General features: G+C 35.3%; 1 protein-coding gene across 2 annotated transcripts in view; it reads left to right on the forward strand.

Annotated features, from left to right (window-relative positions):
- ZWINT (ZW10 interacting kinetochore protein) overlaps nucleotides 1-13,803 on the forward strand; it is a 128,930-nt gene that overhangs the window by 12,528 nt on the left and 102,599 nt on the right. Inside the window, exon 9 of one of the 2 annotated variants that reach the window (XM_074382503.1) lies at nucleotides 1,808-2,036. The exons of the other annotated variant lie outside the window; for it this stretch is intronic. The gene's annotated coding sequence lies outside the window, so the exon portion shown is untranslated. Of the gene's footprint in view, nucleotides 1-1,807; nucleotides 2,037-13,803 lie in introns of those variants that run through there. 2 annotated transcript variants of the gene reach the window in all.

The following is a 13,803-nucleotide window of genomic DNA, read 5'->3' on the forward strand; positions in this document are numbered from 1 at the left end:
TGCCAACAGTTTTTTCTATAGCCTACCACTTGCATTCTTCAAATCCATCTGTATCTCACATTATGTTTCTCATGTCTTTTAACTGATTTTGCAATATCACAGCAAGTCACAATTTTACATACATATTTACATCAAGGGAGTTTGTGGTATAAGATATAGTGGGCAGTGCATTTTTTTTCTGCTTACTTAAAAAATTTTTATTTTGAAATAATTGTAAATATACATGCAATTTCAAGAAATCCCATATAATCTTCACACAATTTTTCCCAACTGCAATTAAACTTATATATGTAATTTGTAATCATTTTCCCCCTTTAAACCACAAAGTTTAGATTTTCCTCAACCTCTGTCAACATATCTGGTGATTTAGATTTCTTGCTCAGCAGAATAAAAAAGATATTTAACCCTGAGGTGTATTAACACCAAAGTACTGTGCTCTTTTCAGCTCCTTCGTGTATCTATACCGTTTCTTTACTTTCAACGCTTTCTACTCTTGCTGTAGGAAGAGGAAATAAAGTTATGTTAAAATGTTACCAAGTAGACCTTCTGACTTATAAAACATGCACTGAGTTAAAAGGCTTGCCTAAGCTTCTTAATTTTTTATTTAGTATTACTTTGATTTATACTAACCTTTGGCTTAAAATCCTATAAGTGCTAGAGATACTGTAAAAGCTAATGCAGGCTCTTTTACCATACCAGCTATGGTCTGAATGCTTAGTCCCTCCAAATTTATGTTAAAACTTAATGCTTAATGCAAAAGTATTAAGTGGTGGGGCCTTTATGAGTTAATTAGGTCATGAGGGTGCTGCCCTCATGAATAGGATTAGTACCTTATAGAAGGGCTCAAGGGAGCCTGTTTGGCACTGTTGACCTTCCACTACATGAAAGCACAACAACAAAGTTCTGTCTTGAAGTAGAGAGCAAGCTTTAAGCAAATGCCAAATCTGCTAGCACCTTGATATTGGATTTCCAAGGCTCCAGAACTCTGAGAAATAAATTTCTATTATTTATAAATTGCCCAGTTAAACATATTTTATCAAAGCAGCACAGACAGACTAAAACAAAATAGTTCTGAAAACTGAGGTGCTGCTATAATGTATCTAGAAATGTAGAAGTGGCTTTAGAACTGAGTAATGGCAGGGGATGGAAGAGTTTGGAGATGCATGCTAGATTAAGCCTATATTGCCATAAATGAAATGTTACGGATGATTCTGGTGAAGAAGGCTCAGAAAAGGAGAGCTATAGAAACAGCCTCAATCTTCTTAGAGATTACCTAAGTGTTTGTAAAAAGAATGTTTGTAGAAATATGGATGGTAAAGGCCATTCAGATGAAGTCTCAGATTGAATTAAGGAATGTTATTAGAAACAGGAGGAAAGGTCATCCTTGCTATTAAGCAATGAAGAACTTGGAAGAATTATGTTTATGTCCTAGTGTTTCATGAAAAGAAGAACATCTGAGCCATGAAATAAACTATTTGGCAGAAGAAAGCTCTATGCAAAGTCTTGAAGGTGTGGCATGGCTTCTCTTAAATGCTTATAGTGAAATGTGAGAAGAGAGAATGAAGTAAAGGCAAAATATATAATTAAAACAGAAGTAGAATTAAAAAATTTGGAAAATTCTCAGTTGGGTTATATAATAGGGAATGGAAAAACATGTTCAGTTGAGAACACCAGATGAGGTGAAGCAATCATTTGGGATTAGTGGATTAATATGTATAGGCAGAATTCAAGTGCTATTCATCAAGAAAAGGCAAAAATGACTCCCAAGTCATTTTGGAGATTGTCAGTGCTGCTCTTTCTATCACAGGTCCAGAGTGTTAAGATCTGGGGAACAGAACTATGTCAAAAGAGGAGCCTTGTGTACTAGAGGGATCATGGCACTACTGTCCAGTGCTGCCTCAAGTTTCTGTTCCCCGTATTCTGATGCAGCACTCCTTTGCCACCCCAGCTGTGACTCAAGTGGACCCAGGTACCTTGATCTTGAAATTCCCAGCTACTAGATATGTGAGGAATAAATGTCTATTATTTATAAATTATTATGTTTACTGTTATAAATGTCTATTATATTTATATTAAATTATTTACTTTATACATGATTATTTATAAATTACCCATTCTAAGATATTTTATCACAGCAGCACGAATGGCCACCCTAAGACAGTGCTTTTTCTCAGTTTACTATAGATGTATCTTAGAAATTTATTGTTACAACATGTCATGGGTTAATAGCTGGGGACTTAGCATTGTCCAGGCAATGATAATTCTGTTAGCATGTTGTTGAAAGATGCCATATCCCCCACCTAAAAATGCTTTTTAGGACCATGTGTGACACCAACTGCCTTAGTTTAGGTCCCAGCAAAAGAGACCCTGATACATAAATTTGAGTTCAAGTAGTTTATTTTGGGGGCAATCTCATATAACACTGTAAAAAAAAAATGGGTATTTTGGACAGGGTATAAATACACGTGAGCATGCATTCTCCATGGGGTAACCGATTCTAAAACCTTTCGCAAACTCAGTGGAAACGGTGTATAACAGAATTCATTTATCTGAAGCATAAGGACACTGGATCATCTTTGGTTGCTTTCAAGGGCATCATCATTTTAGCAACTTGAAACTGCTTTGCACATGTGACAAGAAAACTTCCTTGGGCTGAAAGAGCCACCACTCATCATAGAACTGCAGGTCCTTGCATTAAGAAATAATTGATATGTGTAGAAAAGGTATGACTATATATGGGCTTATGGTTATTTTTAGTACTATCACACCACTCTAGACAAATTAATAAAAACGCACTGGGATGAAAAGTCATTTATTTTAAATAAAACTAAGAAGAGTGTTATACTTTATTTTACGTCCTTTATGCATTCCAGTGCATTAACCAGCACAATACTTTTGAGGTAGATTGAGATTTCTAACATCACTAAAGGAAAGGGTAATGCTAAGTTCACCAATTGCAAGTAGCTGAGTATAGATTTTTACCAAAATTTGTTTGAAACCAATGGCTAGAGTACCTCAGAGGGGACCCAGTCTATTGTTCAGGATATTGTTCATTATGTGATATTAAATTATGCAATTATCAGTCTCTTGTGAAAACACTAAGCTTTACAAATAACTAGGTAAAAATAATTGTTTTATGTTCAGTTTTGTAGATGGAAAATCTTCAGTCATTTAATCTTAGCTGGTTACTGGCAATACAAGGAAATCAATCTCAATTAAAAAAAAAAAAAAAATTTAGTCTCTACAACTCAGTGTTTAGTCCACTTTTTCTCTAAAGTTAAAGATCTTCATAGTGGGAAAAACCCACAAGAAATATCAAAGGCAAGTGAATATGAAAGGATATGTGTATTTGGTATCAACTTTCTGAGTGATAACTAAAATGCTCTTATTTGAACAATTTTCCTGCATGTGTTTTCTAATTTGGAGAGCTAAATATCTAGGGATTTTCTCCTTATAAAATAATAACATTATCATCATCACCATCATCTCAGAAAGATGCTTAATTAAGTGATGAAAAGTGGTGAAGAGAGTGGCTGGCCCATATGTAATTGAGTCTGCAGCTTCAGAACCAGCCTTCTATATTACTTGAATTTCGTATATAATCGTTTCACATGTTAAACTTAAGAAATACGTTTATAGTGTTTATAGTTTAGTCCAGTGATTCATTTCACCAAGTTACTTTTGTTTTACTTTACTTAATTCCTTTATTTTTATTCATTTATTTTTTTTTTTTGAGACGGAGTTTCGCTGGTAACCCAGGCTGGAGTGCAGTGGCGCGATCTCGGCTCACCGCAACCTCCGCCTCCTGGGTTCAGGCAATTCTCCTGCCTCAGCCTCCTGAGTAGCTGGGATTACAGGCATGCGCCACCATGCCCAGCTAATTTTTTTGTATTTTTAGTAGAGGCGGGGTTTCACCGTGTTGACTGGGATGGTCTCGATCTCTTGACCTCGTGATCCACCCACCTCAGCCTCCCAAAGTGCTGGGATTACAGGCTTGAGCCACGGCGCCCGGCACTTAAGTACATTAAAGATACCAGCAATAAATTCATTTGTTCTTAGAGCAAAGTCAGTACTTAATGAGTTTTATGTTTTGTTCTTACCACTTAGAATGCAATGATGAATCCAAATCCAGTGACTCATGAGACTCAGCAATCAGAAAATACGGAATATAATGTCATATAATCCTATGAAGGAAACATACAAAGATAAAGCTAAAAGAAGAAAATGACAGAACTTTTATATTATATAGGTAATTAGCACTGATTAGGGGACATCTAAGCATAGACAAAAACAGATACGGCAGGCAGAAAGCCAAGGGAATAGAGTCTTGGAAAGAGGAAGTATTAATGCAATACCTTGAGACAGAAGAGTGCTTCATGTATTTGTGGGATAGTTAGGAGAGCATAATGGTTAGAGCAGAAAGTGTAAGGAAGAGGAAAAGAAGAAATGAAGTCTGAAAGGGAATTCAGGTTCAGATTGTATGGGAGCTTTAAAGTCTATCGTGAGAAATTTGGATTTTCTGAATGAGTTAGGAAGCAAGGAAGGATTTTAAACCAAGGAACTGGCATGGTCTGACTTATTTTAAAAGAGCATATGGCTGCTATGTGGAGAATAAAATGTAGAGGGTAAGAGATGTAGTGGCATTGATTAGGGGAGTAACACTGGAGGTGGTGATAAATGGTCAGATGATGCATATATTTTGAGACAAGAGCTGGCATAATGTGTTTTTCATAAGTTTCTGTCGTATACTTAGCCATAATAATGTTTTGTGGTCGGCCAATGGCATGGTGTGTGCAGTTCACTGTGGCCAGTTTGTCTGAATCTGGAGAGATGAAACACCCACACAAAACAAGTTATATGAAGTGAGCTTATTACTTATACGTAGGCATCAGTAGAAAATAGCTTAGGATTTACTGCAAGCTGGTCTTCCAAGGCTCAGGAAAGCTACTCTGGGGAAGAAGGAGTGTTGTGTGTATGTACTTCACTTCACCACAGCTGAAGGACTCCTGAGGTTTGTGCCCCAAGGTAACATGACACATTAGGCTAAAATGTTGAAGGATATCTTATTTATAATAGGGATTGAAACAGAGTGCAGGCTATTCCAGCCATTTCCTTCCTATCTCAGGATTTTGCATTCTTTCCACATTCTGCAGTTATGCTTGGGAAATACAAGTGAGAAAGAGAGGGGAACCGGGTTGATCAAAGTCCACCCAGAGAATTATCCCGTACTATGGCCCACCCTATTTGACAGAATTTATCTAGACTGTGTTTTGACATTTTCCCAATACTTCATATGGTACCAGGTGGCATATTGAAAGTAATAAATATGATAGAATAATAGAGCTGACAGGAAGAAACAAAATAGAATCTTTTCTTAAATTAAATCCCTTGTGACTGGTGGAGGTGTATCCACTTGCTCTAGCCTAGGCAGTCTCAGACTGTGGCTGTCAAGCTTGTCTTTCATCCTTCTCTAGTGATACTGGTTGCTGGCAGTGGAACTGGATGGATCAAGTGTATCTTTCCTTTACCTTGATGTTCAAGGGTTACTAAGAGAGACTAGTGAGAATGCAAACAAACAGCTATTTAGAAAGGGCTCTGTTGGGAAGAGGACCTGCTGAACTTCCAGATGGAGGTCATCTCTCCACATCTGCACTCATCACTGTGGAGGCAGCTGCTCTCACTGACATAACACACTCCTAAAGGGATGTTTGTCCTGGATAGTGAATGTTCCAATTCTCAGGTTCAAAAGGTCCTGGAGTTTAAGTGCTGGAAAGTATCTTAGAGACATTTTATTTGATGGATAAGAAAACTAAGGCATAAATGTCAAATATAGTAACCTATCACCACACAGTTGAGTAGAGACAGAGCTGACACCAGTTTATACCTTCAGTGGCATAGGTGGCCTATTCTTTCAAGAGTCATTCTGAATTTTTACATATTTAACTAAGCAAGAGGTGCAAATTGAAAGTCTTTGGGACTGAATAACACCTTTAACACCAGAAGCTGTCATTATTCTTGGGGAGTTGTAATTCCTAACATTGATAAGAACAGCTTCTTCCCTCTGTTTTTGTCAGGTGTCTGAAAATGTAGTCCCACTGCTTGTTGTTTTGTTTTGTTTGGAGACAGTGTCTTGCTCTGGCTCAGGCTGCAGTGGTGTGATTCCAGCTCACTGCAGCCTTTGCCTCCTGGGCTCAAGCGATGCTTCCACCTCAGCTTTGTGAGTAGCTAGGTCTACAGGTGTGTGCCACCATACCTGGCTAATTTTTGTACGTTTTGTAGAGATGGTTCCTCCATGCTGCCTGGCTGGTATGGAATTCCTGAGCTTAAGTGATTGGCCCACCTAGGCCTCCCAAAGTCGTGGTATTATAGGTGTAAGCCACAGCACCCAGCCTTATTTTTTATTTTCATTTTTTGTAAAAAATGTCTTGCAGAAAATTTTAGCACAATTATAAGAATAGCTCAAAAGAAATCACAATATTAAAAAAACTTTCCTAATCCTAAAGAACTGTACAAACATTCCCCAGAAAATTATTCTTAAACATTTATATGTCATTCAATTTTTTATGGAGAATTGGAATGTGAAATGTGTATACATTAGAAATCATTGGGTAAGAAATTTTTGCTAGCCAATTTCTTGTCTCAGCTGTGAAAAGTAAAACACATAATTATATCAGTATAATTTTTCCAAACTCTGTAAGAACACTTTATCATACAGGCCAGAATATCTACCTACCAATAAAGCTTTTTCACGGGCTACTTTTTTCAAATATACTGCTAAGACAAATATTATCTTAAGCATTTTTGTTGTTGTTGTTGTTTTGTTTTGTTTTGTTTTAAATTTATGGTCACTCTGAATTTTCAGGTTCATTGTATACTTTCATGATGTAACATGTTATATGAAGCTCAAATGGGACTTTCAACCATAAGTTTTAAAATTTGTTTCTTTAACTCATATTTGCAAACTACCAATAATGCTATTTTGTCTTGCTTTTGTGCATTTGTAAATGTTTTATATTTGAAATTATGCTGATAGTTCAATTAATTTCAAAAATTACATATTCAAATAAGATCGATAACATTTATAAAAAAGATCAGGAAGTGGAGGGAACAGAAAGAGGAGCTGCAAGACATGTGAAAGTAAGGCTTGGAAGTATAGGATAAGAATATACAAATGTTTGTTTCCTGTGGAGAACTCCCAGGCTAACTGTTGTGTTGCTTCTTATGTTCTTCTGTCTTAGTCATCCTGTAAATAATGATCCTATAAAGTAATATGTAAAATTCACCATTCCTTATTTTGTCTTAATAACATTAGAAATTATAAATGTCATTACCAACATTAATTAATGCATGCTAATAGCTACTTCTATAAAACATACTGTGTTAAGTACATTGCATTCATTTTATTTGTTAATTCCAGTTTTGATGCTTTATCTTAAAGATATAGAAACTTAGGCTCAAAGATATTAAGTATCCTCTTCCAAATGGCTAAATGATTAAGCAGGTTTTCAATCCCAAGACTGACTCTAGTGTCTGTTTTTTCTTCCTAAGCTATGGGTTCCAATCAAGTCTAAATAGAAAAGAAGCTGTTCTTTAAAAAGCTGAATATTCAGCACTTAGTCATACAATTTAATAGAATTGCTAACAGTAAAACTATTGCTTTCCTAGGCATATTCCTGAAACTTATTGTTTTGTGAGGAAAAGTCCATTTTTTCTTGTTGTTGCATTAAACTCAGTTCTCACCTTTGTCTGTAGGAGAAATAACTTACACCCTCAGATTTCTTCCCTTGAATTTCTTCTTGAAAGTGGAACCATTTAATTCCTGTTGCACATTTCTAACATAACTACAATAATGGTCTTTAACTCAGAAAGACTGATTCCACTGTAGGGAATCAGACATTTGGTAGAATGGCCCCCCACCCCGCCCGCCCCGCCAAGTTTAGAGAATCTATGAAATATGATTGATATTTAAGGGCAGAAGATGATATTTTTCTCTGACTCTATATGATCCACAAGTCATGCAATGATGCTTAAGATTTTATCTTCAGAATTTAAAATGTTTTTTCTTAAAACTTTTAAAGATAAAACACTGACTTAAGCCAAGTTTTCCCTTTTATACTTCATGAATATGGATAATCTAGGAAGCTGGATTTCATATAAGGAGAAAGAGCGAGTACAGAGATGCCAAGCAGTAATGAAGGGGTATAAAGCACATTGAGGTACTTTTGGAAACCCCAAAGGTAAATTTACCCACCAAACATTTTTCTTTCTAGCTGCTCAGCAAGGAACGGTCCTGCTGAGGAGAATCTGGCTTGTTATCATCAGCAAAAGCCAGGTGTGGAGGAATGTGGTCTCCTCACCAAATGATGATAGACCAGGTTGCGCTGCATGAATGGGGGCCTCCTCAGCTGAGCATAACATTTGGCACGCTTGATTCGCATCAACTCTGTTTTAAATTCTACTCTGCTCATTTACACTGCATCTAGGGATGTGCTTGCTTGTCAATCACAAACACAATAGCAAGTACTTTTCCCAGCAGCAATTTATAAAAATAATTCAGACGAACGACTGCTCTCAGAATTGTTAACGAAGTTAGACACAGGAAATGCCAGGTTTTCTTTTGTAGAAACTCACATTCTTTTTCAAATTGCCAGAAAGCTTTGCTCCAAAGATTTGCTCCAAATTTCTTGTGCCTAAACTATATAAAATAAAGATTAATTATTAGTGCACCATAGTCTTGTAGTTTAGACTCCATTTTTTCAACATTTTGTGCATGATTTACAACTTTGAATTTCAGTAGACAAATATTGAACCAAGATACAGTTGTAGAATTGATATTTTTCTTTGATATTTTACAGGCTTATTTCATTTCTTCTATCATCTGCTAATACTAGGAGCTCATTAACCTAAACCTAATTGGTCATTATGTGTTCAGAATTTGTCTTCTCTTCCAGTATTCCTTTGATTACATTCTAATGCAGATGTTGAAACAAATCAATAAATGAGATATAATGGCAAAAGTGCTGTGAATAAAAATACAGCAGAGAGGAAGAACATGGGGTAACAGTGGGAGAAAGGGGATTGTCATTGGTTGTAGTGTTGGTTAGAAAAATATTTAAATAGAGTCAGAGAATGCTGCACTGACAAAGTGACTTTAGTACAAATACCTGAAGAAAATGAGTAAGTGAGACATTTGGATATTTGGGACTAAATATTCCAGGCCAACACCAAAGCAAATACGAAGGACTATATGGAAGAGATTTTAGCACATTTGAGAAACCATATGAAAACTAGTGGTGATGATGCAGAGTTGGAAATGTGAGAAATACTAACATATGCAGCTTGATTGTTAGGACCTTGTTATAGGCCATTATGAGGGCTTTACCTATTACTCTGAGAGAGATGCATGTCACTGTAGAGTTTTGAGTAACATTATCTGATTTACATTTCAAGAGGATGATTTTGGCCTCTGTGTGGAAAATAGACCTGAGGATAACAAGGTTGAAGAAGAAAAAAATTTTAGGAAGTTATGTTTTATATCAAGGTGTTGCTGACAAAAATGGAGATAATTGGTGAGATTATGGTTAGAGTTTGAAAGTAGAGCCAACATAGTTTCCTTATTGATTAGATGTAGAGTGTCGGAAAAAGTGATACGTCAAGGAGATCTCCGAAGTCTTTGTTCTGACAACTGGGAAGTGGGAAGATGGAGTTACGTAATACTAAGTTGTGGAAGAATGATTTGGAATGGAGATCTGAGCTGGATATCGGTGGATTAGGTTTGCAATGCCAAATAAATTCAAGGGGATAATTAGGCAGTTGCATTCACAAGTCTGGAGACCACAGGTGATGCTCAGACTGGAAATAGAAATTTTGGGTATTTCTGTAAATAGATCTCATTTGTAATAATTAGAGTAGATATAATCAGCAAGGAAATGAGCACAGAAAAAGGAGAAAAATTACAAAAACTAGGAGTTACAACCATTAAAGATAGGAGAAATAAGGAAAAAATCAATGAAAAATAAGTGAATAATGAAGGAGATATAGTAGAGGAGAGGCTGGTGTGGTAAGTGTTAATGGAATGCCTCTTCTGATGGCTCTTATTTTTCCAGTGAAAACAAAATGCCACCAGCTTGTCATGTATTATGTGTATTGTACTCCACATGAAAATTTTAAAAAGTTGTTCTGGGGAATGGATGGTTTATTGGCTGAGAATAAGAACTGAATGGATGTCATGGAAATTTGAGAAGGGAGAAAGTCTGAAGATGTTGTCTAGGAGAGTTAAGAATTATTGGACCATCAAAACATAGTAAGATTGACTGTTGGCACTAAGAGCCTATCTGAGATTTATAGCAATGAAACAGGTCTAATAGTAGACCTGTTTGCTCTGTTTTGCTGTGTAGGTACAGGTGCATTGTCAGCAAAGAACTGAATTCAGTGAGAGCTGCTGGGGGTTACAATTTTAGTGTATCTTTTTTACATGACAGAATTCAACCATTAGTAGAAAAAAATTAAGATATATATGAAAATAGTGTAGATATTTTATTTAAATAAATATATAATGTTAGATAAATATAGTTGTATAGATATGTCCTGAAATTTATTTAAAATTATGATATATCAAGATAATCTTGACAATACACAGACAATACTTTGTGTCTTAGCTGTAGTGATGCCACCTATGTGACAGTGTAAACACAATTTACAATTTACTTCAGTTGTCCAAATTTTCTGGAAATTCTGGGATTTGTCATCAGGGGTATGAGGGCCAAATACATAAGAATTTTGCATTGGATCATTTTTTCTTAAAAGTCCATATCATATCCTATCCAATTAACATAACTTGATTGGCATTAAATACTCCTCTGTGCAGCTGGAGCATTCTGAATGGGTTTGTACAGAGCCAGATTTGTTATAGGTAATATCCATTGGGTCGATAGGTTTTTAAGCTGCTGTATCTTAATATTATATTTCTAAGTAATGATTTGTCATAATTCATATGATCTTCAATAATTAGTGATATTAGAAGAATAATTTTTTAATCAAATTCATTTGATATAAAAAGTATTAACTCAGCTATGAAAAGAATTAAAGATGTACATTAGGCTTTTGCTTTCATTACTTTAAATACCTCTGTATTTAAATAATATCATTGTTCAATTTTTTACTTGCAGTCACAGGCTGATAACCCAATTAGAATGTCAAAAATACTGTCACAAAACTGTGCCTTCGAGGTGGAGTAGAACTCTTCTCTTCTATTTAATTCAAAATTCTTCTTTGTCAATACTGCATGAATTGGGGAAAAGAGCTGATATCAGATAACCAACACTTTTGATTAAGCATTCTGGCAAACACAAATATTAAAAGGATTAATTAAACTACTATGTTACCTCAAATTCTAGGCCTTTGTAGGAAAAATACTAAAACATTTCAGATGTTTTACAATAAACCAAATCAGAGAACTACAGATATTTAGGGTATTACTTCTCTACATTTTCTTGGAGTGAGATTTCTCTTAGATCTCTAGGAGTTGAATTCAGTCAGCTACAAAAGAGTAGAAAAAAATACATGAAGATGAATATACTAGAAGTGGGTAGAATATTCAGTCTTTTATATAATTTAAACTTAAAAGAAAATTTATTTGCAATTTAGTATCTAAGGTATCATTTACAGTTAAATCATTTTTTAATAAATTCATATTCTTCCAGGGTGGAGCAAAATCTCACTGAGCTGGAGCATCTCAATTGTATCATAAAAATTATAGAACAATCTCAAATATGAAAACCATATTGCTTTACTAAGACAGATTAGAGTATAAAATATTCTAGAAGTTCTGCAAATATGTAGGAATAAGTAGGAGAAAGAGGTTAACCAAGTGGAATACGGGCCTAAGGAAACCTAAGGAAATGTGAGATTGGCTTTTTTTATTATTGTACTTTAGATTCTGGGGTACATGTGCAGATCATGCAGGATTGTTGCATAGGTACATACATGGCAATATTATGATGGTAGCTATAGCATCTAAAGCTCAAGGACAGAGGGATGTATAGGGTATGAACTTGATTTAGAAATACTACACTATTTATGTATAATAACAAAGTAATTATAACTACCATATTTTGAATACTCAGTATGTGTGAGACACTGTGAGAAATATTTAGTGGATAGATCTTTGACTTAAAACAACTTACTGAGTTGATAGCATTATTTCTGGTGTAAAGATGAGGAATGTAGGACATCATGCATTGAATAACTTCACATAGCTGAGAAGCTTCAATTTAACATGATTTTAGAAGTTGTTCAGGCAGCAGAGAGCAGTCAAGTCATCCATTACTCCTAGTGAGAAGTCCATGTATAGCATGAAGTCATAAGATTGCAGGGCAGAAGGGAACCAGATTCTAGCTACCTACAGAATTAGCCTGAAAAGAACTAGGAAGACGATGAGAATTTCCACTAACTATACTGAAACTACAAGCATGAAATCTGTCCTGCTATGGAGTTTGAGTGTTAGACATAAAAACAGGTGTCATTTAGTAGTTAAAAATAATAATGTCAATTACATTTTAGGAATTACTGTATAAGCAGAACTATCCTACACACTGCATTCATGCTTACATACACTTGGCAAATTACTTTTCTAAGTTACACACACAGTGACTATCTCAACTGGGAAATAGACAGACCCAAGTTTACCTGATTTGAAAGACTATTTATTTTCCATTATATTTTATTAATTTACTTATAACAGTGAAATATGAGGCCACTCATGTCCCTAAATGTTTCAGTTGGTTGAAAAGAATGACATGAGTGACTCCAGTTGGCAACATGATTATTTTATGGAATTTAAGGAGTATTCTATACTTCAAAGGGTGAGGGGGAATATGTTTATTCTTTTGAGAAGTAAACTATTTTATTTATATTAATTTTAAATTTCAAAATTTTTGTTTTTAGTTTTTAATTTTCTATGTTCATGGGTATGTATACAGATATAGGTAAACTGTATGTCACGGGGTTTTGGTGGACAGATTATTTTGTCACCCATATAATAAGCATAGTACTCAATAGGTAGTTCTTGGATCCCCTCCCTCCTCCCAACTTCCACCTTCAAGTAGGTCCTGGTGTATGTTGTTCTCTTCTTTGTGTCTGTGTGTACTCAATGACTAGCTCCCACTTATAAGTAAGAATATAGGATATTTGGTTTTCTGCTCCTGCATTAATCTGCTTAGTAATATGGCTTCCCCTTCTATCCATGTTGCTGCAGATCTCATTATTTTTATGGCTGGACAAGATCTCATTATTTTTATGGCTGCATAATATTCCGTGGTGTATATGTGTCACATTTACTTTATCCTTCTACCAGTGATGGGTATTTAGTTTGCTTCCATGACTTTTCTATCATTAATAGTGGGACACTGAAGATTTGCGTGCATTTGTCTTTGCAGTGGAATGATTTATATTCCTTTGGTTATATACCAAATAATAAGATTGCTGGGTCAAATGATACTCTTGTTTTAATTTCTTTGAACAACTGCCACACTACTTTCCTCAATGGCTAATCTAATTTACACTTAAACCAGCAGAGTATAAGCATTCCCTTTTCTCTGCAACCTTGCCAGCATCTTTTATTTTTTGACCTTTTAATCATAGCCATTCTGACAGGTGTCAGATGGTATCTCATTGTGTTTTTGATGTGCATTTCTTTAATGACTAGTGATATTGAGCATTTTTTCATATGCTTGTTGGACACATGTATGTCTTCTTTTGAAAAGTGACTGTTCGTGTCCTATGTTCACTTTTAAATGGGCTTGT

This window comes from Saimiri boliviensis, chromosome 12 (assembly GCF_048565385.1).
Source record: "Saimiri boliviensis isolate mSaiBol1 chromosome 12, mSaiBol1.pri, whole genome shotgun sequence".
NCBI classification, from domain to species: domain Eukaryota; kingdom Metazoa; phylum Chordata; class Mammalia; order Primates; family Cebidae; genus Saimiri; species Saimiri boliviensis.